Source organism: Squalius cephalus, assembly GCF_949319135.1.
Source record: "Squalius cephalus genome assembly, chromosome: 10".
NCBI lineage: Eukaryota > Metazoa > Chordata > Actinopteri > Cypriniformes > Leuciscidae > Squalius > Squalius cephalus.
This window is the reverse complement of record NC_137131.1, coordinates 20,546,497-20,556,651: the sequence shown is the minus strand read 5'-3', so window position 1 is coordinate 20,556,651 and position 10,155 is coordinate 20,546,497. Positions and strand designations below refer to the sequence as shown.

The 10,155-nt window shown below is 36.0% G+C and overlaps 1 long non-coding RNA gene across 1 annotated transcript in view; it reads right to left on the bottom strand.

Moving 5' to 3' along the window:
• Nucleotides 1–10,155, bottom strand: part of LOC307165541 — a 187,716-nt gene that overhangs the window by 85,635 nt on the left and 91,926 nt on the right. The window lies entirely within an intron of this gene.

The window sequence follows — 10,155 nt, the reverse complement described above, 5'->3', positions numbered from 1 at the left end:
CTGGATAAAATAAGCGTATTTAGAATAGTTTATTTTTTTATTTCTCTCTCTCTCTCTCTCTCTCTCTCTCTCTCTCTCTCTCTGTGTATGTGTAATGGTCCATTTTCTGAAATAGGTGGCGGTAATGCACATATTTGTTTGCGATCCGTGGTAAAATAACTAGAAGAAGAAAGAAGAACTCTAAAACTCGTCTTGATGAAGAGTAGCAGCAATGTTACATTCGAAATTGTTGCTTTTTGCTATTCAAAAACCCTCGACAAAAAAGAAACGTAGGCTCATTAAATGGTGTCAAAGTAAACGGCTACTAGCAAGGAAAGTAAAGTGCTCAAGATGTGGCCATAATATGCGAATGAAGCAAACACGACATCTTGACGGTTTTCAATGGTGAGTTAAACAATTTAAGACTTGTTGTTCACATGATGTTTTGCTGAAATAGTTTCTGGGGATATTTTAGAACAAAAAAGAAAAAATAATTTCTTTAATTAAAAATAACATATTAACGTTATAAAAAAAAAACCTGCATAATTATGTTCAAGACTTGAGATTAATTTAAACAAATATATAATAATCAATTAATCATTTTTGTAAGGAGGTATATGATTACAATATGAAATAAGAGCCTGCACAGAGAAATTGATAAACCGTGTAGGTGTGGTATGCTGAATAATCCTCTGTGATAAGTGCATATAATCACTATTATTTTTCCTATGTATTTTCATTTGTTTCTGCTAAGGGACTATTTACAGATTTTATATTAATTGTTTTCATTTACATACTTGTTGCATATTTTAGGTTCTATAATAAGCACTATTGATTCGAATTAATTAAATGTAATAGTTCAAGATGGATGTGTGTGATTGGTTGCGCGGTCGTGGGTGGGCGTGTCATCACTTCAAATGGCAAATAGTAGCGTAGTTCGTCCACGTTTCAAGCGTTTACTATCGGCTGATAACGAGAAGTCGGATTCTGTGGTGTTGCCGTACTTTTAAAACTGCAAAAAGTTTGCCTTCATCCCGCTGAAAAGCATGCATCCACATTTTATTAGCTTTTTAATCATTTGGAAAAGAATGGAAACTAATACAAAGCAACACTGATGCATCGCTTGAACTTGTTCATTAATTTCATCCTTTACAGGTAACGAATGTATAAAATGCACACCATCGTTTGTTTAGATCGTCATAAGAAGGACTTTTAACTGTATTCTTTTCCTTTGTAACTTATGAGTGGTGTGTCTGTAAACTGTTTGGTTTTTAAGCTGCATTCTACAAATTTTTTTTTTTTTAGTTAAAAATAATTAAAAAATAATTATATATATAAAAAAACATTCAGCCAGTGTTCAAAACTATCTATTTGCCTTCGCTTGCTTTAAAAACGGTTAGTTTGTAATAATGATTTTAATTCCAGGTGTAGCCTACGGATCAATTGCCCCGGGAAATTAGAGCATGTCTTTACCCTATTTTTTACAGTCTATGGTCTTTACCTCATGATGTCACATCCGTACATTAAAGGGTTAGTTCACCCAAAAATGAACATACTGTCAATAATTACTCACCCACGTGTTGTTCTATCGCTGTAAGACTTCCATTCATAGTCAAAACATAATTATATTTATGATGGAATCTGAGAGCTGGATCAGTCTAAGGGCTTTTTAGGCTCAAGATTCGATTCAAAATAAATTTTCGATTCCAAACCGATTCTGGATTAGAAAAGCAATTTACAGTATGTAAATGTAGTTTACTTTTTCCTGTGTGATTGCAGTAGACAATAGTTCTATATTACGATCTATATATTTTTCCACTATAGTGTATTAAATGCAGGCGACAGCACAACAAAGTGTTTTCTAATTTTTTGGTTTCTAGTAAGCTACAATGGGTAAATATATGTTTTTTTTCCGGTGTAAGTTTGTTTTTAACTATGTCCCACTTTGTTGAGCTGTTCCTGCATTTAAATGCGCTACAGTGGAAAAAAAAAATATAGTCTAACAATTTAATGTATTGGAGATTATTATGTCGTAATAACGAGATCTTATTTCGTTAAAGCGAGATCTTTTCTTGTAACAACGAGATCTTAAAACGACATATTTTTCTTGTAATAACGAGATCTTATGTCATTAGAATTACATATTTTTCTCGTAATAACGAGATGCTATGTCTTTAAAACAACATATTTTCTTGGCCATATAAGGACATCTCGTCTACAAAATGCATTTATCATATAGGCATATTTTGGAGCTTTTGCTAACGTGAATGATATTACAATGTTATTCCCCAATGTAAAAATTGTTAACTGGGGCCTATCATCATCATCACGCCTTTATCAAACTTCTATGTTTAAAAGCATAAGCAAATAATAGCAGACACCAATCAGAGGCAAACCCGCCGGAAAAATGAACCCTTTTTAAAAATATATTATATAGGCCTATACGTTTTTTATTTATTATGCATTAATACAATAGGATTTATTTTTGTTAATAGGCTGTATTTTCATTGCCTTGATCAAAGAAATTGCAGTTTTTTCAAAGCTTCAAACTGATTCAGTGTTTTATTTCTGCTGTCGTAATTTGTTAATTATTTAAGTTTAAAAAATATATAGGCTAGGCTATTTATTGTGGGCCTATATTTTATGTGGGTTTTTTTAACCTATATTATTTTATTCTGTTTTTCTCTCTTGTCAACCCAGAACCCCTGAGCAGAAAGTAGGCTACGTAAACAAACTGCTGAGTAAATGGATATTATAACAAATTCGTTATTTTTTTTATTTTTTTTTGGCACACAAAACGTATTCTCGTCTCTTGATGAACGCATGGTTGAGCCACTGGAGTCACTTGGACTTTTTTAATGATGTCTTAATGATATCTTAATGATGTTTGATCAGCCTTACCAAATGTGGACGTTACTGCATTGTCTTTTCGCACTAAAAATAAACCTAGTTGTATCGTTTTTAATTTAATACTGTGAAGCTGCTCTGGGGCAGTCTGTGTTGTGAAAAGTGCTATACTAATTTGTGACTTCAAAGTCTTTAACACGTTATAGTCTGTGTAGAGAAAATGGTTTTGTCTTAGCGGCCCCTAATTTAATTTAATAACTAGGGTAATGAATGCTGCAACGGAAGTAAATTAATCACAACTAACTTTAGCTAGAAAAAGCTAGATAATACCAAGCTAGATAATTAGCTTGATAATACCAAGGATTATCCATTTGTCTATGTAAAGCTGCTTTGAAACAGCCTACACTGTTAAAAGCGCTATATAAATAAAGATGAGTTGATTTTAATACGTTTTCTGGGCCGACAAGTTTAAGCTTAGGAGTCTATGGAGGTCTGATCCAGCTCTCAGATTCCATCATAAATATAATTATATTGTGTTTTGACGATGAATGGAAGTCTTACGGGGTTAGAACAAAATGGGGGTGAGTAACTACTGACAGTATTTTCATTTTTTGGTGAACTAACCCTTTTAGAAGGAGTTTTGGCTAGTCGGCTGTGTTGCGCGTGAGGATGTTTAGAGGTGGAGTGATTTATAGCCTTTTCTCGCAGCACTTTAAATAATTGAACTTATGGCGGATACATAAAGGTCCAAACGACAATCATTTGTGACAACTGGAGATTTACCAGTTGTAAAACCCAAAAGACTTGACTGGCTTCGGAGTGGCTCTAGAAAAAACAAGACTGCAACCGGCTCATGCGAAGACAAGGATAAACATGCACAGGGCTTTTGAAAGGTGGAGTGAGCTCCGTGTTTTTACTAAACAGACGCAGACAGGTTTTTTTCTGATGGACAAGTAAAACCTTTCAATTGTTTAATTGTGTAACAGTACCACAATTGTTTGCTTAATTCACACAGTTACGGATTTTCCTTTGTTTTCCTTTTCCTGTTTAGCTATTATGGTGAATATGAGGGTCATTCCAGAATTTCATGTCCCACCTATGAAATTTCAAATAATCTATGTATAATATACAAAAAAATTAGTCACTGTGTAAAAAACACTTGTCCTGAAACTAAATATATATAGACTTGAATAATTTTTTTCCTAAATATTAATGAAAATTAAAAAAAGTCTATAGTACCCACTTAAATGCCATTTTTCTCTTGTCCCACATTCTAGATGACCAAATTGAATGTTAAATATAACTGTTAAAATACATTTTAAATACCCCTTTTTTTGCATGATTTTGTTTACCGGTATATATGCCTCTTTTAATTGTTAAAGCATTTTTTTAATTGATATTAATCTTTTAAATAATAGAAATGTTGCAATAAAGTTATATCCCCAACATTGTGCAACCCTGTTACCGAAATATTTAGACTGGCAGAAGAAAAAAAAAAAAAACAGTGAGTGACATGATACACAGGAAATTACATCACTAAGCAGTTTGCCACCAGAATGGGTAGAACAAAGGTATATTCTCTCTTTGATTTTTCATGTTATTATACAATTTTTAGCCTTGACTGAATGTGTCACTCTAACAAATGCAACCCTGTTACACTTATTATCAGAATAAGACAAATTAATTTGAAGCTTTTCTTCTTCTTTCTAGTAATTCGCTAGCCTGTTAACGCGCCACCCGTGCGCTCAGCTATCTTTATTTATTTATTTTTCTCTCGCGCGTCCGCGCCTTTGAGTTCATAAAAAGCTCAGGTGAGTAAGAATCAGTCAACAAACACGGTGAGTAATGTCTTGTCCTGTTATTGTCACCTGCACTTCATGTCACATGTTTAGCATAGCCTTCTCTGTCGACAATATAGGATTTATATGTGATAAATGTAAGGAGACAGTTTGGCTGACAGAGAAGATTTCAGAACTAGAAACACCGATTACCATAACAAATCGATTTGCCCCGCTCAGTGAAACACCCACTGAGAATGATTGTGCCCTAGTTATTGGCGATTCTATTACACGGAACGTGAAAATAGAGACACCAACCACCATAGTCACATGTTTGCCGGGAGCCAGAGCGCCTGACATCAAAGCAAATTTAAAAGTGCTGGCTAATGCTAATCGTAAATTCTCTAAGATCATTATTCATGTCAGCACTAATGATGTTCGACTCCGCCAGTCGGAGATCACCAAAATTAATATTAAAGAGGTGTGTGAACTTGCAAGTACGATGTCAAGCACTGTAATTTGCTCTGGCCCCCTTCCTGTTCGCAGGAGTGATGAGATAGTTAGTAGATTGTGTTCACTGAATCGCTGGCTGTCTGAGTGGTGTCCGTGTAATAATATAGAATTCATAGACAATTGGAAAAGTTTTTGGGGCAAACCTGACCTGTTGAAAAGAGATGGTATTCATCCCTCCTGGGATGGTGCTGCTCTTCTCTCTAGTAATATGGCTCATAGTCTTAGAGCTCAAACATGACAATCTGGGGCTCAGGTCAGGAAGCAGACAGACTGGCTAAACCGACCGTCTGCTAGCGGCCTCGCGTCACCAAGGTCAGATAAATCACATCACATAGAGCCTCTTTCACCTAGATATCATCATAGAGACTGTGTCTGTTCCCCGAATTTGGAAATCCAAAAAAACGTTTAAACCCATCGAAGGTTAAAAATTTTATTGATGTTCAACAAATAAAAAACAGCTATAATACAGATGAGCAAATGCTAAAGCTTGGGTTGCTGAATATTCGATCGCTTACTTCAAAAGCACTCGTTGTTAATGATATGATTTCAGATAATAACCTAGATGTGCTGTGTTTGACAGAAACCTGGCTAAAACCAAACAATTACATTACTTTAAATGAGTCCACCCCGCAAGATTACTCTTATAAACATGAGCCTCGTCCGAAACGCAAAGGGGGTGGTGTTGCTGTAATTTATAGTAATAGTTTCAAAACCACTAAGAAATTAAGTTTTAAATATAATTCTTTTGAAGTATTGGTGCTTAATGTAAAAATATATAGTGTAAACAATAAATCACGTTTGAGATTTGTGCTGGCTACTGTATACAGGCCACCAGGGCACCATACAGACTTTATCAAATAATTTGCGGACTTTCTATCAGAATTAATATTGACTGCAGATAAAGTACTAATTGTTGGTGATTTTAATATTCACATCGATAATGAAAAAGATGCATTGGGATTGGCATTTAAAGACATTGTAAATTCAATTGGAGTTAGACAACACGTGTCAGGACCTACTCATTGTCGTAATCATACTCTAGATCTAATATTATCACACGGAATAGATGTTGATGCCGTTGAAATTCTGCAGCAGAGCGATGACATCTCAGATCATTATCTAGTCTCGTGTAATTTGCATTTAGCCAAGGCTGCAAAGCCGACTCCGTGTTTCAAATATGTTAGACCTATCACTTCTGCTACTAAAGATTGCTTTATTAATAATCTTCCTGATCAGTTTCATCATCTCAGCATCCCAGATAGCTTAGAAGAACTAGATATTACAACAGAAACGTTTAACTCTCTCTTTTCCAGCACTTTAGACATAGTTGCGCCGTTGCGCTTAAAGAAGATTAAAGAAAATAGTCCAACGCCGTGGTACAACGAGCACACTCGGGCCCTTAAGAGAGCAGCCAGAGAGATGGAGCGCAACTGGAAGAAAACAAAACTAGAGGTATTTCGCATTTCATGGAAGGAGAGCTCGATTGCATACAGAGAGGCTTTAAAAGCTGCTAGATCTGCTTATTTTTCAACCCTATTAGAAGAAAATAAACATAATCCTAGGTATTTATTTGAAACGGTGGCTAAACTAACAAAAAATAAAGCTTCCAGCCCAGAAGTTTCCAAGCAACACAGCAGTAATGACTTTATGAACTTCTTCACTTATAAGATTGATAATATCAGGGACAAAATTATAACTATGCAACCGTCTACTACAGTATCGCATCAGGAAGTGCATTGTAGTCAACCTGAGGAAAAATTTGATTCATTCGTTGCTATAGGAGAGGAAGAATTTACTAAACTCGTTAAATCATCTAAATCGACAACATGTATGTTGGACCCTATACCAACTAAGCTACTGAAAGAAATACTTCCAGAGGTCATAGATCCTCTTCTCAATATCATTAATTCGTCTTTGTCACTAGGATATGTACCGAAAACCTTTAAGCTGACTATGATTAAACCGCTTGTTAAAAAAACGCAACTTGATCCTACAGAATTAGTCAATTACAGGCCGATCTCGAATCTACCTTTTCTGTCAAAGATATTAGAAAAGGCGGTATCCTCACAACTGTGTTCCTTTCTAGAAAGAAATGATATCTGTGAGGATTTCCAGGCCGGAATTAGACCGTACCATAGTACCGAAACAGCTCTCGTTAGAGTCACAAATGATTTGCTCTTATCATCGGATCGTGGTTGTATCTCGCTATTAGTGCTGCTGTTCACTCTGTACATGCTACCATTAGGAGAAATCATTAGGAAACATGGAATTAGCTTTCACTGTTATGCTGATGATACTCAGCTGTATATTTCTTCAAAACCTAACGAAACTTATCAACTCACAAAATTAGCGGAATGCATAGCGGATATAAAAAATTGGATGACTCGTAATTTCCTACTTCTAAATTCTGAAAAAACAGAGTTTCTAATTATTGGACAAAAAACTTCCTCATGTAATAATCTAGAATACTGTCTAACACTCGATGGCTGCTCTGTTAAGTCTTCATCATCGGTTAGTAACCTGGGTGTGCTCTTTGATACCAATCTTTCATTTGAAAGTCACGTGTCTAGTATCTGTAAAACTGCATTTTTCCATCTTAAAAATATATCTAAATTACGCCATGTGCTCTCATCGACAAATGCGGAACAATTAGTTCATGCGTTCATGACCTCAAGGCTAGATTATTGTAATGCTCTACTGGGTGGTTGCCCTGCACGCTTAATAAACAAACTACAGCTGGTCCAAAACGCAGCAGCTCGAGTTCTTACCAGAACCAGGAAGTATGACCATATTAGCCCGGTTCTGTCAAAACTGCATTGGCTCCCTATTAAACATCGCATCAATTTTAAAATATTGCTGATTACTTACAAAGCACTAAATGGTTTAGCTCCGCAGTACTTGAGTGAGCTCTTAACTAGGGTTGCAAAGGGGCAGAAAATTTTCCGATAAATTTCCATGGGAAGTTAAGCTGGGGAATTTTGGAAATATTCATTACCACGGCAACCACTTGCGCGTCCACTCTGAAAGTAACTGTACACATAATAGACAGATAGATACATTGTTTAAGATTATTTCTATTCGTTAGAATATTGATATATGAACTTGTTGTCAAGTAAGCCCCGTTGCGAGCATGTGCGTCTCTCTAAACTTTCAGTGTGCTGCACTGCTCTAGTTGACTTCTGCACCTTCCCCCCCGAAAATATCACGTTAATTTTGAAAACGTAATTCCTTTTGTGGATCCTCTTGGTCTTTCTTCATGTTCCTTTGACAAATATCAGTGTCTCAGTATCACGCACGCTGCACGCAAGTTAACCACGCCTACTTATTTACATGTTGCGGTATACACGGAATAAAAAAATCTGTTACGGTTGACATTTTCTTCCGCGGTAACGATATATACCATCATACCACCCAGCCCTACTTATGTGGTAAATAAAGTTATGCTATCTTATTTAGCATCTAACTTATCAGCTTGCTATCTACTAGATGAATACATTTGCATGTGATATTTGCAATTTAAACATTTAATAAATATATTTCCCTATAATAATATCATCAAAACTTGCTTCACTTTGTTTAGTCCACAGGCTCAAATGTGTGCCTTCAATAGTCTTGTGCTTTGGGCTTCTGTACATGTGATGGAGACATGCACAGTGCCAGTAGGGGGTGTGGTCTCAATAGCCATGCAGTAAGCAGTATGCTGTGTGCATGTGATTGAGGAATGGCATGAATATTCAAGTGTATTTGAATGGCATCTGTTTGTTTTAGTCAAGATTATGCTAAAATATACTTTCCTCAACTATATTTAAGTTCCCTATGAAGAGCCAACCCTCAACTTTGAAAATTCCCAGTTTATTCCCGTTTATTCCCATAAATTCCTGTTAATTCCCTTAAATTCCCATTAATTCCCATGGAAAGTTTCCATCTTTGAAAATTCCCATAATTTTGCAACCCTACTCTTAACACATTATAGTCCGTCACGTCTATTGCGATCTCAAAATTCCTGCCAGTTAATAATACCTAGAATATCAGAATCGACTGCTGGCGGTAGATCCTTTTCCTATTTAGCACCAAAACTCTGGAACAGTCTTCCTACCATTGTCCGGGAAGCAGACACACTCTGTCAGTTCAAAGCCAGATTAAAGACACATCTCTTTGACCTAGCATACACATAATACATTATAGACTTCTATAATTTAATGTTAGGCTGCATAGATTAGGTCAGCCGGAACCGGGAACACTTCCCATAAATCCTGATGTACTCGTTACATCATGAGAAGAATGGCATCTACGCTAATTTTAGTGTCTGTGTTTATCCCGAGGTTTTCCCGCAGCCTGCCGGATCCAGGCCGTATCCAGATCTGACGAAGGACCTTCGCCTGGACCCGATGACAACGCAGTGCTGAAGTGCCAACTAGTCTCTCCCTATGGAGGATCCCTTTACCACTCTACAGATAAGGCGTTGTCGGGAAAATTCGTTTCATGTTCCTACCTCAAAGCAACAAAATAAAATACAATTCTTTATCAAAATTTATAAGGAAAGACAAGTACTTTGTTTAGGCTTGGCTTGTAGGGAATTCCAAACCTGCGTATATTCAAACGCACATAACTATAGAACCCATTCTAAATGCGCATGTGAACGCCATCAGCGTTTCTCACAGGTTCGCGTTTAAAGTCTGTGTAGAGGGAATGGTGTCGTCTTAGCGGCCCCTAATTTAATAACAAATGATCGTTGCGACGGAAGCAAATCAATCAAAACTAACTTTAGATGGAAAATAACTTAACTCTGCTATAAAGCCAAAACAATCTCTGTTACCTTAAATTATACGCTTATCTCTATAAAGCTGCTTTGAAACAATCTACATTGTTAAAAGCGCTATATAAATGAAGATGACTTGACTTGACTTGACTTGCTGGAAAAAAAATAATCGCGATTAATCGCATCCAAAATAAAAGTTTGTGTTTGCATAATATATGTATGTGTACTGTGTATAATTAATTTGTATATATAAATACACACATATGCATGTATTTATTT